The sequence below is a fragment of the Anser cygnoides genome, chromosome 5 (genome assembly GCF_040182565.1).
Source record: "Anser cygnoides isolate HZ-2024a breed goose chromosome 5, Taihu_goose_T2T_genome, whole genome shotgun sequence".
NCBI lineage: Eukaryota > Metazoa > Chordata > Aves > Anseriformes > Anatidae > Anser > Anser cygnoides.
Window position 1 is genome coordinate 5,718,822 of NC_089877.1, and position 12,794 is coordinate 5,731,615.

The window sequence follows — 12,794 nt, forward strand, 5'->3', positions numbered from 1 at the left end:
TGGCACATTATTCAAAGGGACTTATTGCTTGCATTTGTTATTTACTTTGTTATTTCATGAGTAGAAAGATACCCATGCATCTGAAGGACAGAACTGAATATTGTTTTAATAAAAGTGATCTCTGAGTTCAGTGGAAGACTTTTCAGATAAGACAGCAGTAGTCAGCACCCAGCAAAAAGAAGCTAACATCATTAATACATGTTGCAACTCACCTAAACAACTTGAGATAGAGTTCATGTGCGTGTGGGAGGAGAAAAGTAGCGTGTGTTCACATACACGCCTCCTGGGAAACTTCAAGGAGGAGGACTACTCATCAGCACACCACACAGTTCTGGCCTCATTACAAAAGCTGTCTTCATGGATACTCCTCGCCCACCAGAGTAATCCTACCAAATCTATCTGGAGTTCTATGGGAACCAGGTTTATGCACCCAAGCATGTGTGTGCAGAACACATTACGAACACCACTTATCTTCCAAAGTGTCAGAGGAATCGCCTGGTCAGCAAAGTTTCTCAAGATCCACAGTCATTCCTCTGCAATGAAGCAGTGACACATCAGGTCATAAAGAAATACAGCACTCACCCTAATTAAAAGCATCACTTGAGCAAGTATTGAAGCTTTTGCAAACCTAGTATTAGCATTAAGAAAATGACTTATTTTCTAAATATAAATGTAATATTAAGAAGTAGTAGGCCTTTGCTTGAGAAACACACTGTAGAGTAGCTGAAGGATATGGAAGACCATACGGGTGAGAGCATGGCGCTTCAATGGAGTGCCAAAGGCTAATTCTGCCTATGACACAATACCTTATTTGACACAGTGCAGCAAGTATTTAAGTTCATGCTTGCGTGTGGTGAAAGTACAGCGTGGTCTAGTGACTCCCTCAAGCTTTCTAGTGGAAAATTTTTTTGCTACCTATTTTAACTAAATCCCAAACATTTCAAGGAAAAAAAAAAAAGTTAATATAAATACTACTTTCATTAGCGTAGTGCATAGCCCTTTGGAAGAGCAGGAATGCCTCACCCAAGTCAGGCATCACATCACAGTAGCATTAAGCCTGATCTTCATTTTGTATATAATATTTTGGTATTTGATGTTTTTCTCTGCTTTCATTTAAAGCAGAGCCTAAGAACAAAATTACCTTTGCTTTGTTCAACTAAAATCAATGGATGATTCCACCTGAAACATTTTGGCAACCCCCAAAGATACCTAGCTGAATCTTTGACCTGTGGGAAACTACTTATTAAAATACCAAACTAATGTAAAGGTAGGTCCTCCAGCTATTCGTTCGTACTCTGTTAGCAAGGTCGTCCGGTCCTTCCTAGTCTCACATAATTAGAAACAAATCTGTCTCTAACTTGGTCATTAGATTTTGAAGTAAAATGCCTGTCTCCTATCTGATATTAAAAGCTTTTTAAAATCTGCAAGGTTTAAGTGAGAAAAGTATTTTTTTCTTAAAAAAAATCCTTTCTGAGATTCAAAACCTGAATAAAGATTAATACGCTAGTCTTATAAAATGGCCCAGCCATGCAGTGAAGTATTATAAATGTAGTTCCTGACTACTATACTTGCTAAAGCAGCAAAGAACATGCAGTACTGATCATCACTGATCTCTCTTTGGTTAAGAGACTTTAATAGCTTCTTCAAAAGGCAGACAGAAGTGGACTTCTTTCAAGCCCCCCAAATACAGGAAACAACAGCTATCATCTTCCAAGGCTTTTAGAAAATTCTCTGGATGGCTTTGAGTATGTATACAGTGAATTCTTACAGCTCTCACTAAAAGGCCAAGATTTTCTTTTTTTCCTTTCCTAAAGTTATTGCTATCACAAATTCCAGATTTTGGAATAGTCAGACTAAAATCCTAGTCTCAACTGTATAACTTAAAAAAATATTTTAAATACCACAGATTCATAAACTCTGCAGTCACCACACAATTTTCAAAGGAAAATGGCAAGGTAGCCTGACAGCTGCAGAGGGCTTTTGCTGAAAGCATTTAAAGAATTCTTCTTTAATCTGATCTTAATGGAAATTAAGCTTTACTCACTTTCTCTTTGCACCGAAATTAACAGGGTTGATCTCACAGATAACTAAAACATTCCCTGAAAGTTTGGAATCAGTTACATGCAGTCTCAGAAGTTATTATCACCTTGGATTCATAGAAAAAAAAAAAACAAAAAAGAAAAAAAAAAAAAAGAACCATAGCAAAAAGCTGAAACTCTGTAACAGCATGTATTGTAATGCAGTTTGACAAGACTCCATCTCACACCTCCGTACAGGCGAATTGCAGCAAAGCCTAGAGTACAACCAGCCTCTGAAAAGCACAGCACATGGTAGGTAGCACGTGGGTAAGACCAGAGCACAGGTATCCAACTTCCCAACAGCTCTTCCAGAAACTCCCCCTGAGCCCTAAATGACTTCAGAAATCCTCATCACTTTTGAATCTCATTTGAAGCGTCCTGCTTTTAAGAAGTCAGTATCCTTTATGAGCATAATCACCAAACCCATTTTTCCACTGTGGTATTTCTTTTCTTCCCCTTCTTACACAAGCATGCAGTTATTTCACCACATAGCATTGCAGTCAGTGACCTGGGCCAAGTCATTAAGAATCAAAATGCACTTTTGTGACAATGAAAACTCTGCAACTCATTAGGAACCATTAATTCATTAATAGAGAACAAATGCTGTATTATGCTCTCAACGAAGTGCACACAGAATGGACTGCCACGCATGGCAACTTGAGAGTACTAATAGAGCATGACTAGCACCTTTGCAAATAAAGGACTTGAAAGACAAACACTGCGCCTGCCTAATGGCAAAAGGCAGACAGATGCAATGACAGAGGTGGAGCTTATATTGAAAGCTTTTTTTTTTATTTTATGAAACCCATGCTTAAGCTGTATGCCGCTGTGTAATCGTTAAGCACTAGGAATAAAAGCTTTAGGCTATTGCTATGAAAGAGGATTTACAAAAATCTGGTGCCAGTATCTCTACTGGCTTTGAAAACCCTCAAACAATTAAATGATCTGATGGTAGTTACTACTAACCCTTAGCGACACAGAAGTCAAAACATTTTGATGCACGGAAAACATCAATTCTTGCCTAGAATTTGAGTCCTGTGACGGACCCTATGACCACAGTCATTAATTTAAGTAGTTTTGCCTTAGGATGATACAATAAGGCCTGAAGGCTGTATTCAAGTATCTTAAAAAAAAATCCAACACCTTTGTCTGGTCACTTCAATTGGTAAAGTTCCTTAAAGCCTCAGAAAATACTATTAATCTCAAAAGGATATAAGCAGCAATATTTGTTTCTATCTCTGCAAGGAGAGGAATTTCACTCAATATATGGAACCCACGTCCTTTGCAGTAGCCTGGGGAAGGATGTCTCCTGGGGGGGATTGGTGGGGGCTGCACATGTCCCTTTGCACAAGGATTTTTGAGGAAAGGCTCAGACAAGCTGGAAAAGAACAGATGAAAAGGAATTGTTGCTAGCTAAGGCTTGTCATCCTCTGCTAATGAGACAACTGAACCTGAACAATTTCCTAGATGAAGCTCCATGCTTGCAGTACCAGGCTTGTTGAAAGAGTTTGGTAACACTGTTACAACAAGCACAGTTTGCTTAGGCAAACCAGTTTACATTGGCTTCAGCTTACCAGCCTGCAAAATGGACATGATCTAACTGCGGCTTTGTGAGACAAGGAACGATTGCAGAGTGCGTTCAGATATGCCGATGAAAGCTCTTACATTGCATTTGACATTTGCGTTGGTGGAACGTTTGAATATGGAAGCGCAATGCTGGGAAAGTTAGGCCAGAAGAAATAACAGAAAATGAAATAAACCCAGAAGAAGTGTTGCTGTCCTGATCTATTTTTCCAGGTCAGCCTGTCTCACAAACATTCCCAGCTGCACCTTTCACAACTGTAAACATTTCCAGCAGCTGCAGCAAGTCCCACAAAGGTACGTGGCATTAGCTATCTATTATTCCAACATAAACACCAGAAAGGTAAGCAGCTTGTAGCTAAGCAATTCTAGGAAGCACATAGGCATTGGGTCACAGTGCAGTTTTTGCACTTTTAAGCTGTATCAACCATTTCAGAATGAAAGCTTCTGGTTTTCTTTTCCAGAATGGTGCTTGCTCCTAACATTTCTTGCTTCTCAAGAAATAGACCATTCAGGTCAAGTACAACTTCCCATCCAAATCTGATAGTCAATAAAATTAACAGATATCAAAGCACGTGTCTGTACAGATTGTCTTTTGAAATAAAGCTCAGGCTATGCAACAAAATATTATGCTGGTCTGTCCATTGGCCTGCTCCAGGATAGCTAACTTCTTTAGAACAGTCTTGAATTATGATTTATTTCTATTCCTCTGCAGTAGGTAGAAGTCTGCATTTTCATTTTTTAAACACCCACCTTGGCAGAGACAAGCAAATTACACGCAGTACTCTTTCAGATATTTTTACCCAGTCTGATTTTTGTGACATTTCTTTGCTTTTGAGGTAAGGAAAGATATTTGCAGTGCAGTATTAAAAAAGTAGGAATTGACAAAGAATAAAGAACAGTGGCTGATAAAGTGCAACCTGTGACAGACAGTGTGAAACTACTTCTAAGCTACTTGTACGTTTAGCTAGGGTTTATACAAAGCATGCAAGGTCCCTCTGACACCTCTTGCAGAAATCCCTTTTTAAAGCTTCAAAGAAAGGAAGAGTTGGGATGGTTTCCTTTTCTGTAATAAAGTCAGCCCTTGCTACAGAGTATTTACACCTCTTGCTCATACTACTACTAAAGAGTAAGTGTTTCATCTCTGATGTAGACAAAGTGTTTCCTGATGGCCAGGGTCCAAACCAATGCAGGATGGAACAAGCCATAGCCTCCCATTACTGTAACATTCAAATTTCCTCAGCAAGTTTTTCAGAAACAAGATAATATAGGAGCCAACAAAGACACCAGTAACACTTTTTTGCTAAATACTGTTCCTTTTTTCCCGTGTGAGGAAACACACACCTCCATCTAACTCATTGTTTTGATGAGCACACCAATGTATTCTTTTGTTTTATTTTCAACTTCCAAAACTGTAAATACTGTGGACATCTGTAGGGCAGTGCTGACAAATATGCATGTTTCACTTCAGCATAGCCAGAAGTAGCATGGACAAAAGGGTGATTGCTTCACACTGTGGAATGTCTAGAAAGATCAGGGAAATGGTCTCCAGACCAGAAATGCTCTTGTGATGGTTTCATGAGAAGACTCAGTCTCCAGCACATTCCCCATGGAATGGTAGCAGGGAAAAAACAGGCTGTAGACGCACAGAGGATTCAGGGGAGTGACAGCCACTTCTCCACGAGCATGGCTACAGAGCACAAAAAGGAAAGGTGGTAAATTCTTGTTTAAATCTTCAACTTCCTGAAAAATATTCTTAAAATACACACCCACCTGCATGTTGGCTCACACTCATGCATGCTTACACTCACAAGTACGCACTCATACTGGCAACTCTACACTCGCACACACCTCCCTCGTGGCCATTTGCTCATGCACACTTAGTCCTGCTGTCACACACACTCCCATGTACTCACACACCTACTTACACAGCCGCAACTCCTTGCACTAACAAGTGTCGTGTCCCCCCCCCCCATTCAAGATTTTCTTACCAGAACTGGTAACTCTTCAGCTATGCATTTTGTATTTTTAACACTAAGTTTTGCTAATAGTGCTAGTTATTTTGTCTGTAATTAAATTCATTGGGAACTAAGCACTGCTAATTAAAAAGCCTAAAAGAAATTGAAGACCTTTGGCTTGTACAATTCACGATGCAAGGTAATAGCACTTTTCACCCATAAGAGCAGACCTGTACTTTGCACAACACACAGGAAAGTGAAAAGCGTGTGCTGAACTTTACTCTCGGATACATCAGATCCTACCACATCTCTCCCCACAAAGCAGTTAAGCTTATATTTTAACTCTGATTTGCAACCCAGCCCATAAGGTGGGATAATTTCATAGAACAGACAGTTTAGAACACGCTAAACCAGCAAAACAGAGATAGCAGTGTTCAGCACATACTGTTGAATCTGCCAGCTGATTGTTTATCTGATGGCCTTTTTGCTTGTATTATGAGGGGCAGTGAACGTGTCTTTTTACCTACAGCATGCCACTCATCGTGTTACGGGAACAGATCTGCATGCCATATTGAAGATGCGGGCATACAATGGATTTATATAACATTTATATTTACATAACAATCCTTTGCATTTTGTACTCTCGTTTTCCTAGCAATTCCATCATTTCTGATACTTAACGTTTTGGCCTCCACTGAGCACTGATATTTTCACAGAACTTTCTTATTATGCATCCACAATTGGAGGAATAGAAGAGAGTCTGAAGCCTGCTATTTGGGATGAAACATTAAGATTACCTTTTCCTCAAGGCAAATCAGTTTACATATTAATGTATTATTTGCTGCTTTTTCACCCAGCTGAGTATCGCGATAGCCTCTGCTGCTCTGGAAGTAAAGGTCAGCTTCCAATTTTATTACTAAGTAATTCCCTTTCACCAGCAAGCTTTCTCACATCATTTTCTACCCTTTTTGGGATCGCCTATGATAACATTGAAGCAGAGCAGTCTGATAAAAGTTCCTGGGAAACACTACCACTGACTGCACTCCACTGGCCACAAGTTTATTAAAAATAAGTAAATACAACAAGAAACTTAAACACCACAAGCATAAAGCCCTCTGTTTAGCCCTGACTTTTCCTGCAATAACAACAATAATTAAAAGCATGTAATTATGACAGGAAAAAAAGTAGATACGATTTTAAAGAACAGGAATTTTTTAAAACGACTACCACAATCTTATAAATATCTGGAAGAATGTCAGCTTTTTCCTGATTTTCAGGAGTTACTCATATTCATTATGACCAGAAAGGCATTATATAAACCTCAGGTGACTTGAAAAATACATAATAAAATGCTGATTTACCTGGGAAATAAAATAAAAACTGTATCATGAATAAAGAAGTAGATTTTCTTTTATAGAGACATTTATGGTACTTCTTGCCCAACATGAAACTGTTATGAGATGCATACACTGTACATGCTTTACCACAAACCCTTTCTTCTACTTTTTAGTTTTTCCCTTAATGGAAATCAGAAACCCATAGAGTGGTGTAAGCAACACACTTGTTCCTGCAACCACAGTACCCTACCACTTACTTCTTGTTTCTCTTGCAGTTTATGTCATTTCCAAGCCCCCCCCCCCCCATTTCAGCTGGGAGTTTTTACAAGCTAAGAGGTCTTACCTCCTTCTTAAGCAAGATATCATTCCTCATCTTTTTGCAACATTTCCATGTTGATGCAAGTCTAAAGTTATCCTCATGTGCTGCACCAGTATTCATTTGATTTTCCCTCCACCTTAAAGAGTGAAACTTGTTTTTTGAAACTAAGCTATCTTCCTCAACTCACTCTGTCTTTTCCTCCAGAATACATTATAGCTCTTGCCTCAGCTATAACTATAAATATTTAGGCAGCAAGATCACACCTGTTTCTCTGACCACATTCCCTTCTTTGTTTCTAGAATACCCTGCATTTTTACCAGATTTTGTTAAACATGCACGTAAAGCTTCCTCTACATAGAGAAAACTGTCTTTGTCAACGTAAAGCTAAAATTGTCAAAGAAGCCTTCCTTCCCCTATTTCTAACTGTAAGCCCTCAGTCACTGGCTTGCTTCTTTTGAAAAATATATTTTAAGTTTCAGAGAAACAGAGATATTCAAAAAAAAGTAGTCCTAGCTCTAAACAAATGCTTAAATGTTTTGCTGCACTGTAACCTATATATTCCTGTTTTCAGATTATTTGGCTGCTAAGTTTAAGCGTTGTTGAATTTAAAAGCTGCATCTGGTTAAGCATGTTTACCTCCATAAAACACATCCAATTGCAACAGAATCCTCTTTGATCAGATCAAAATTTATTATTTTTATTCTAAAGGACCCGTCTTATTAAAATTCAGTAAATAAAACTTTACATTACGAAAGCATTTCTTTATCCTCACACTTTTCAACCCTAAGTTCACAGTATTTTGTTTTTCTTTTCACTTAGAATACACAGAAACATTTTTAACCTTAGATAATCAGTCTAATAATTAATGTGTCATACAACAAAATCTACAGCAGAAGGCCAACTAGATACATGCCCAAGAGAGGACAGGCAGAAGATGACAGGATAGCTTTAGAGTTACAACTTGCATAGACAGAGGTTTCTTGTTCTGTGTCTGAACTGTTCAGCACCTAATAGAAAGAGGTCCCAGAGTTCCTACTACTGCAAAATAGATAGCAGTAATAAGGATAACTCTTCTTTATTCTACGTTTTTTTTGTCAGTGTGAGAAGATAAATTTCATTTCTACCTCTCTAAATTAACTAGTGTAATGAAATTTTCCTCAAGCAATGCAATAAATACATTCTTGTTATATGTAATGTAATTATAACTAACACCAGAACAGGTTGAAGAGGTGTCTAATAGCTAACCAGAACAATCCACCTGTTTTTTTGTTCCAGTTAATCACAGGACATGACCAGAAGCAGATCCACCAAGAGACCAAACTGCAGGCACTCCCAGTCACGAGACAGGCACACATCCCACCCCACGGCTGTGGTTGTGCTGCCAGATGTGTGAGGGGGCATTGGTGCAGCCCCAGAAAACCAGGGATACACCCTACAGTTAAACCCCTCCACCCTTGAGTTAAAGCAGGTTCCAGCCTGAAATGAAATAGCCACAGCGTGTGAAGAAAAATAAGCAGCATAACTAAGCTAAAGTACTTGTCAGCTTGTCAAACTGAATGTGAAAACTATCCTGAAATAGTCAAACCTATGATGGACGTCTTCTCCACTCCAAGCAGCAGGATTTACAACAACACGGGACCTGCAAGAAGAAAAAAAAAAATCTTGTTGTTTCTAGAACCTCAAAACCGTTCTGCTTTTTTCCCTACTGAGAGCTGAGATCTCAAGCTTCGTGCAGAATAGCTGCCGTGATGTAAGAACATGTTGTGATTTCATTCATGGAAACTTATTCATGAATCCACACCTTTGTCTTACAAGGCAACAGATTAGAAATAGTCCCTCTGCTCAGCCAGGAAGGGGTTCTTAAAAGCGATAGCAGTTTTCAGCTGTGAATTGCAACTTTTGGGCTAGCTCTATCCAAAGTTTTTGCTCTAGATTTCATTAGGCTTGTAGTAGCCAAAAATAATATACAATGCTACTGCAGTTCTGCAGTAGAAAGAGGTATCTTACAACAGTAAGTTCACCTCAGTTGTACAGGGATTAATATATCAGACCCATATATCAACTACTAGAGTAAGACAACTTCCATATCTGCTAACAACAAAAGATCTGGCACACTTTGAGGCAAATATTTCCCCCTGACTAGAAGACAGAATGAGCAATTACAAACAAAAACCCACAACCCTGTAATTGCACCCTTTTAGATTTGTGAAGTACCATTAACAGCCTGAAGGTTACTGAATTTTCACCTAGGAATCGTGCTGAACTCCTCCGTAAATCCATAAGTCCTCTACACCCATATTAGTCAGAAACTCATACCACAGCTTAAATGTAAGGAAGTAATTTTGTTGAGAGAAAGTCTAGCCTTGTTACAACAGGGGCCAACACCCAACAAAATACGTAACTGGGACAAAACAAGCATCCAGAAAGCCAGGATATGGCCATAACTGATAAACTAATTAAGCCAATAACTACATTTGGATACAGACTCTCCAACTGCTTACACATATAAATAAACCTGGGTAGTATTAATCACTGAGAACATGAACTATACTTGTTCAAACTTGGGAAAGATTCCAGGCACAGGTTTAACACAGAAAGAAAATGCATGGGCCATACGCCAGGCTAACAGAAACCTCATACAATTCCTTGGAAACCAATGCCTCCTCAAGCAGACATGAACCACAGCAGAGTCTCACCAGTGAATTAAATGCATTCTTACCTGACACTTTCATACGAAATCTACAGCCCAGATACTCCCCCTGCCTTCCTCCCCCCCATTCTAGACAAATTAGGCATTTAACCATGACACTTAAATTTACCATCACTATTTCATTTCCATTTCAGGTCTGTGGTTATGTCTATTAACTCGCTGCTGTTGAGAAACAGAGAAAATTACTTCAGCAGCCTCAGTTCAGTGGCTAGCAGGTACTTGTACACGTCACAGGAAACCACATGCTGTGCTAGTTAAACATGGCTTTCTCAATAACACCACTACCACGGTCAGAAAGGCATGGAGAACAGACATTCCCCCACCCCTTCATTTCTAGGTGTTTTTTCCCCAATTCAATTGAGAAGTTACACGGCTTTAATACGGCTTCTGTCACTACTGCTGCTTGTGGTGGACAGAATTGTGTGGGGAAAAAAAAAAATACTTAGCACCAACAGTTACTCAGGACAGCCTTGAAGTTACCATCTGACTCTGTGGCTGAAACAGAAACTAGTGCTAATAAGTTAGCCTTTCTACACACTTTTACTCTGAAGCAGTAAAACTTTCTGCTGTTAATGGCAAAAGTAGCATCTGTCATTGCACTTCCCAGAGCAGAGAGACAGAAGAGCAAGGCTCAGGATGCAGAATTTAGGACTCCTGCATCAGAGACATTTCACTACCTAATGCTCTACCAGTGGGAGTTGTAGTATCAATAACCTTCCACAAAATAATAAAAGAATAACACCAAAAAAGTATCAAGGGCATTCTGGTATACAGAAGCCCTCTTCAAATTCTCCCTATTTTTACTACCATACTGGAACAGCATAACAAAATGGTAGCCAAAGACAGTCCTACTCTGCCATACTATGTCCAGCACAAAGAACAGTGTTTCTCAATTCCAGATTAAATCAACTACTTCCCTTGCAATACTGAAATCCTAAGTGGTTTTCAAACCTTGCAGCTTCCTGAATGTTTAAACTGAAGTAACGGTTAAACATCCAAAGACTATTTCTTAAACCACCTAAAACAGCAATCAAACAGCTTCAGAAGATATGTAGCCAACCCCAGTGGGGCTCAGATCTAAACAGACCCTCAAATCCCCCCCACAAACCCAAAGGAATTAAATAAAAAGAGAAAAGGTTAAAAAGCAAAAGCCTGAAAAAGTAGAATCAATCTTAAATGCATTGACATCTTGTAAATTGTAACAGAAGAAGAAACTGAATAGACATAAAGCAGGAAATCATAACAGAACAAACTTAGTCATTGCATTAAAGTGAACAAATGTATTTTAATCTCATAGAATACACCAAGATGCATTTTCCTGCATTCGGACATGCCAGGGCATGTCCCATATTGATAAAGCCAATAGTGATAGGATTATTGGCTGGGCACCCTGGCCACAGATATTTTTACTATCATGTATTCTAAATCAGCCCTCAAAGAGCTTGGCATTGTGCCTGACAGGGGAAAACAACATCGTATGTCCTATATTACCATAAGCATCAAGGGCACGCTTCCACCCAGCTTCTTTTTTCTCTGATGCCAATAGTGGTTCCACCTGTCCCCCATGCTCCCCTTCTTCACTGTTCATAGTAGTCGGGAAAAAAAGCACGCCTTTTAAATACAAGAAAACAAACTGATCTATCTTGCAACCTTGCAACTTCTTATTCAAATGCCAAAGACAAAGTAGCGTGGCAGAACAGCATGAGGATGGCAGTTGGAAGATGGTGGTGTCAGCTTCTTTGGCTGGCACAGCTGCTGGGGATAAAGGGGCACAGAATGGCATCCTCCCCTGTCACAGACTACTTCTTTCTCACAATTATATTTCACAGAAAACAAAAGGGCAAACTGTGCCCTTGTAGCCGTGTTATAAAAACCTAGCTGTGCTGTAACACCCAGCCAAGCTGCAAAAGGTGAGGACGACTGCATTCCCAGCAGCTCCACGTCACTCAGGGAAACGTCAGCCAGGGCACCAGGACACACAACACAAACGCTCCCGACAGCATGCAGGTGATGACACTGGGCCTGTGCCACGCAGTCAGGGCACCGTGTCCCTGCCGACAACCAGGTGTATATATATATATATGTGTATATATATATATATATGTAAATGTCAAAGGTCTGGTCCCAGACAGCCAGCTCTCCTCCTGCAGCATTGAGGTATTCCCAGACAGAACACGGAGCAGCAAGCTTGCAGGTTCTTTCTGTACAGATTTTTGGCACGTTTTCAACTGGACTTTAAGTATCATTGTGTGCTTGTTTCAGTTGTGCCATCAAAAAGGCTGCTTGCATTTTTACAGTAAGTTGCTCGTGATTACTGAACCGCTCACATGAATTCATGCACAATCGATTCCAGGGCTTCCAGGTCCCAAACGAATGGTCTGCAAGCTAGTAAGGGAGGTTAACTAGCCACAAAACTGTTTCTGAAGTGGAAAACGTTGTGGGAAAACATCATTTCGTAGTATCGAGCAGTAAGTATTTCCTGGAGAGAGGGGGAAGGTGCGAGCAGTGCCAGCCCCGTTGCTTCAGTCGCTCTCTGTCACCACAGGTGTCGTTATTTACAGCTCACACCCCCCTTCCCTCCCACACGCATAACCCAGTGGCTATCAAGAACCACTTGGGAACTCCTTGAATCCCTAAACAGTTGATTTTTCCTCATTTCTATGAAAAGCTGTGAGAAGTTATTAAAAAGAAAAGGAAAGAGCAGCCAGCTCACACCCCAACCCGCGCTGCCTGAGGCGGCCATCACCGCCCGCCCCCCCTCCAACTGCGTTCCCGCCTCCCGCTGCCAGCCCCGCCTCGCGCCAGCCGCCA

At 40.1% G+C, this 12,794-nt stretch overlaps 1 long non-coding RNA gene across 1 annotated transcript; it reads right to left on the minus strand.

The window, feature by feature from the left end:
- Positions 1-403: 403 nt before the first annotated feature.
- Positions 404-12,730, minus strand: LOC136790859 (uncharacterized). The gene is made up of 3 exons (XR_010831630.1): positions 11,475-12,730; positions 8,859-8,912; positions 404-533 (listed from the first exon to the last, which is right to left on the minus strand). It is a non-coding gene; the product is annotated as an uncharacterized lncRNA (long non-coding RNA).
- Positions 12,731-12,794: the final 64 nt, after the last annotated feature.